Source organism: Petaurus breviceps, unplaced genomic scaffold (genome assembly GCF_028583685.1).
Source record: "Petaurus breviceps papuanus isolate PSGF00001 unplaced genomic scaffold, PetGlider_PUasm1.0 37, whole genome shotgun sequence".
Taxonomy (NCBI): domain Eukaryota; kingdom Metazoa; phylum Chordata; class Mammalia; order Diprotodontia; family Petauridae; genus Petaurus; species Petaurus breviceps.
Window position 1 is genome coordinate 53,464,289 of NW_027186296.1, and position 6,000 is coordinate 53,470,288.

The window sequence follows — 6,000 nt, forward strand, 5'->3', positions numbered from 1 at the left end:
GCAGTGGATAATTTACTGTCGACAGCTGTTACATTTTCTTCTTCCATTTCTTAATCCTAAACCACATTTTCCATTTTTTTTTTCCACCGACTTCCCCTGTGAACATCTTTGCACAGAAGTCATTGAGTATCAAGGTCATGTTTACTTAATTTGGAGAATATTGTCTTGGTCTTTATAACTATACATCTCCAGCCTCTCCAACAGAGCTTGGCAATAAGCTGCAATTATTTTCATGGCATTTATTTGCTTAGGTTCATTGTACACAGTGAGGTGAGAGATCAAATGTCTCATAAAATGATTGCCTTCATGTACATGCTCTATCTTTTTTTTTAATGGAAAACCTGTGAGCTACTCTTCCCCTGGGAAAATACTTGTTTTTTAAAAAGATGGTAGATGCCCTTAGTCTTCTCTTTGGTTTGGCAAAAAAATGTTTATGCTAAGCTATTGTTGTTATTGTCTTCCAAGTTTTTGTATTTTTTGGCTAAACTTTCCCAAGAAATGGTGATATTGAGAGTCGATATCTTAATTTTTGTCTATTTCCATTATTCAGAATAAACAGCTCATTTAACAATTCAGATTGGAACTGTTTCAATTGCTTGCGGTGTGTTCTCACCTTTGTTCTTCTAATTTAGTATTGATTTTGACTTTTGCTTTCATCAGTCAATGATTTGTCTGCGTGTAGACAGTGCCTTCTCAGGCTGCTCTAGTTTGCTACAGTATAGTTAATTTCATGTTTTATAATGTTATTTTTCATATGCCAATTCCAGTTTTCCTAATGTAGTGCAATGAGTACAAGCCTTTGGTCTTTTCATTTCTTGATATCGAATCATATTTTCCAACATAATTTTCTACTGTCCTTTTCCTGTGCTTTGAAGTCACTGACCATCAAAACATGTATTGATTTAGTCTAGAGGACCTTTCTAAGTTCTTTATGGAATTTCTCTAATTCTTCATCTGTTCCAATAGATGTTGATAAATATACATTTTCATGTTGGCCTATTTGCTTTCACTTTGGCATGAGCCTGCAATGTAAGATGATAAGGAGGCTCTAAAAATAATGCATTTTGTTGCCTATACATGGAAAGCAAATCAACCAGGTCCTATGTTATCCCCTCTGAGGGGAGCTGTATTCTCATTTAGTAACAACTTCTTTGTCTTTTTTCATTTATAATGAGAATGTCAATACAAATGTCTGGTTTTCTGGAAAGGGGAAAAAAAGTCATTGACTAAATAAAACAGCTTATTAGTGATTTAAATATATAAGGTTTTAAAATAATCTTAAAATTTTCAAATATTCATCAACAGTTCTGATGAGATGTTCTATCTGTTGATATATTAGCTCACTAGTCATAGGAGAAAGAAGCCACATTTAAAACAAAAATACTAAACTAATATTTTCAGGTAGTCCAAGCTACAGTACATGATCATTTGTATCCTCCATGGATTTTTTCCCACTACATTAGGACTTCCTGACTATGCTTTCTGTGTATTTTTAATGGACCTGAGAAAATATTAAAATGAAGGAAATGTTTTTGATGTTTTAATTTTTCATTCTGCCCTGCTAATTAGTACAGGGAAATGTGGTACACTTGAGGGCAGTAATTATGAAGTAAGAAGTAGTTAATGTTGGAATGGGGTGTAGAATTCTTTATCTTTGAATCATATTTCTATACTTCCTTTGGTGATTGTATGTTTTGAAACAAAATTTAAAAGTATACCTATGAAGACTCTGTGTAATATACTAGGTGATGTTGTTTTTCTGTAACTGTAATATAATGAGGATTACAATACCTTCAGCCTACATATCTCAGTGTTTTAATGGGAATCAAATGAAACTGGACATGCACTGGACCTATGATTTTATTGGCATGATACTCCCATATAAGGAAACTTCCTTTGTTAATAAAAGAATCTACTTTGAAATTTATAGTTTAACAAAGTTGACTAGAGGATTCAGAGGTTGAGTGACTTCCCTGAGCTGTGTCAAAAGTGGGTCTTGAGCCTTGTTCTTTCTAGTTCTATGTTGCTTCTACTTTGGGAACTAAATATATGTGGAAAGCACTATGTAAATACCACTTGCTATTATGAAAGGGACATGTTTTATGCATTTTTAAGTATACTATTGAGGTATGGCTGGATGGCTCAGTGGATAGAGTGCTAAGCCTGGAAGTCAGGAAGACCTGAGTTCAAATCTGGCCTTATATACTTACTAGCTGTGCAACCCTGGGCAAGTCACTTAACCTCTGTTTGCCTTAATTTACTGGAAAAGGAAATGGCAAACCACTCCAATTGTTTTGCTAAGCAACCCCATGGATAATAGGGTTCACAGGGTCACAAACGGTTGGACCCAAATGAAGTCTGGAGTAACAACAATGTCAGGTGGACTTAAGGTCCTGTCATTCTTCTGTTTAAATTATGGCTATTTTTAATGATTGTATACTGACCCTATAATCTTTTGTGTGTGGGGGCAAGGATATTGTAGTGGAGGGGCCAATGTATGAAAAATGACAAGTTTTGTTCCATATGAAGCAAGAAAAAAATTCCATAGGTTTTTGCTTTTTTTTTTTTTGGTTTGTTTTTAGTGAAGTATGTGTTAAAAATTGTTTGTATCTTTATCTGTTTCATGAGTTGCTGTGGCCAAAACACCTTCCCCTGGTTGCCTGCCTTCTGATGATGAGGTTTTCCATACACAGTGAGGCTGTTCCTTCAACAGAGGCCTCACCCTGTCATTGGCTCATACTTGAAGACTCTCTGACTTGGTAGAAACTACCAGAACTTCTGGCCTAATCTGTCAGAGTTGGGAGGCCTTTTGTTAAACTAATGATTGAGAATCTAGAGCTACTTCCACAACTAGATGAATGTCATGCCTTCCAGTTTCTAATGGTCCTGCTCAAAAATGGTTAATCCTAGCGATCAATCAATCAATAAGTATCGACTGATATTGCTATTCTGCCTGCTAATGTGTTGTTGTGGATGCTAATGAATTAATATTTCCCTACCTAACACAGTACTTGCATTTTGTGCACCTCTTCTAGGAGATTCCTTAAAGCCAAAGGACCCCAGGACCAGGTGAGGGAGCTATTTTTTTCAGCAGATAGATGTTTTGTGACCCTTTCAAATCATGAGCATTAGAAGGATGTTTACCATGTCTATTTGTATAACTTGTATTTATATTTCCCCTTTATTTTTGACAAGGATAATAAACTGCAACATAAACATAGTTCCTCACAAAGACCTTAGAGGGACCGATATCACCAAACATCAAAACCCATAAGGCTAAAATATCAGAATGAAAGGAAACATTCAGCAAGGCATAAGGATGTTTTCTCTAGAGGATTAGAACCTAAAATAGTCCAGTATTTGATTAGACTTTTCATACAGTTCTTTGGAATCATTTAAGGATAGCCAAAGTCCCTATGAAAGTATTTTCATTTTGTATTTCAAGAATCTGTTATTTATACCCTTTGCTGATGCAATAAATAATAACAGCTCATACTTATAGAGCACTTTAAGGTAAACAAAGTGCTTTATATATAGCTAAGTTGGACAATGAATAGAGAGACCTGGGGTATGGAGTTAGGAAGATCCATCTCTTCAAATCTTGAGTTCAAATCTGGTTCAAACACTTTCTTACTGTGCAACTCTGGCCAAGTCACTTAAATGGTGTTTGCCTCAGTTATCTCATCTGTAAAATAGGTATAATAATAGCAGCAGATTGCTATGAGTTTCAAATGAAATAATGTTTGTAAAAGTCTTAGCACAGTGGCTGGAGCATAGTAGGCACTATATAACTGTTTTTCCCCTTCTCCTTCCCCTTTATCACATTTGTTCCTCATAATAACCTTGTGAGGTAGGTGCTACCTTTGTTATAATTTTGCAGATCAGGAAACTGAGGCTCAGAGGAAATGTGTCTCTTTTAACACCCTAGTAAACTACTTCCATGAATTGTTAAGGCTAGGAGAAAAAAAGTCCACCACCTCTTGATTTCTTTATTTTTAGCTAGGCAAGTCCTTGGTGGACATGGTCTATTGTCAGGCTTATTCTCTGAGCATTGTAGTAGATCCTTTAAGGACTTTGAGTTCTGCTGGCCTACCATTTCAAGGCTAATGCTATACCATAAACTTGAATTGAACTAAAGCTTTAGGGAAAATATACACAGATAAAAATGGTATGCTGAAGAAGAAATATTTGCCTATTTCCCCTTGAAGTAGAGTTTAGAAAAAAAAAAGAAATAAAACTAACCAGTGAATTGAGGTTTCTGGTTTAATAGGCTTCATAGGCTCCTAGAATTAAGGCTAAAATATTGGATGTTAGAGATAATCCAATAAAACTGTTTAATTTTAGAGCTGAGGAAACGGAATTCCACAGAGATTAAATTTGTCCAAGGGTATGTGGGTAGTAAGTAGCTCAGCCAGGATTTGAAATCAGGTTTTCTGAATCAAGATTCAGGATTTAAGTGTTGTCCACAGAATGAATGTGGCACTGTGTTACAGATAAATAAAGTCCTTACTGTGGGCCAGGTATTGTGGTAGATAACAAAGACAAAAGGGTTAGGGGAAGGGGTGCAGATTACAACATATACACCAATAACTATAATATAAGATAGCAAGTGATGGAGACATAGAAAAGACATGGATGAAATTATCCATGAATATTTGAGGAGGGAGAGAACACTTTGAGCTAGGTAGTTTAGGTAAGTTACAAGCAGCATACTGGACCTAAGCTGAGCCTTAAATGAAGATGACCCATTCCTAAGCTACTCTTGTGCAGAAGGAGAGGTAGTGAGGGAACAGAATGGGATAAGGAGAGAAAGGATACAATAAAGAGGGAACAGTAGAACGTTTCAGTGAACTTTCAACTTTTCCTACTTAAAAGTACAAAAGCCAGGCAATTCTTATTAAAAACCCTTTGTTTATGGATATGCTATGTCTTCAGAACTGCATTCAAAATTTTTCCTTGTTATAGAAGGCCTGGTGAGAATTGACAGTTGTCAGTCAGTTGGCCATCAGCAACTGACTAGCCAGTAAGGAAATGAACATGTTGGTGGGAAGATTACACCAGAAAGGTCAAACTGAAATAGAAATGGGGGCCATTAAACTATACCTAAGCATGTGGGCAACATATTGACTTAAAAAACCACATATTAATCTTATTTTTTTGTTGTATTTTAAAAATATTTCCCAATTGCATTTTAATCTGGTCCTGAACTCACTCATGAGTATCGTGGTCTGCTTGTGGCCAAAGGACCATGTTTTTTACTTCTCTGGTTTACTCCAAGAGATCATATTGTTTGTTTTATTTATATAGCATCTAGAAACCTCTCCTCCAGTTAAGGATCTTATGTATTAGAAAATGTTATAGTCCCAAGAATAACCTTAGACCCTAACTCTCCGTAGATGTGAATGAGACCAATAAATAGCTAATAGGGTTTGTGTGAGAAATTTTGATTTATCCTTAAAGAATGATCGCCGAGCTCCCCCAAATTATGCTCACATAAAATATAGTCTAGTAGGCAAGTCCTGATGAATGGAACTAAGGACCAAAGTAAAAGAAAAACAAATCCTAATAGGTCTGTGGGAATCTCTCACACCATTTTTTTTTGATTAGTGGCAAGCAACTGAAAAAAATCTTATGGCATAGTTAAGACAAGGGAAGAGCTGGAGTGATAAATCCCCAAAGTCACACCAGTTGTCTTCTAGTTTTTGCCATTTGAGAATACAGTATCTTCTAGCTACTTAATGGGAAGACATTGTCATCTGCAATCCACCTTTTCAAATTAAATAAGCAATAAGGCAATAATATCATACTTACAATTTATGTCTCAGTCAGAAAACTAAGTATAGTTTTGGTATAATATTCAAGTTTATCTCTTTTAATTTTGGAAAGAGCTGATAAAATCCCATTCCTTAATAAGATCCCATATACTTGGTGCCTGTTTGTGGTTGAAGAGTAAATGGTCACAACTTTGAAACATGTATGTTTCCCTGACACTGGAGCAGA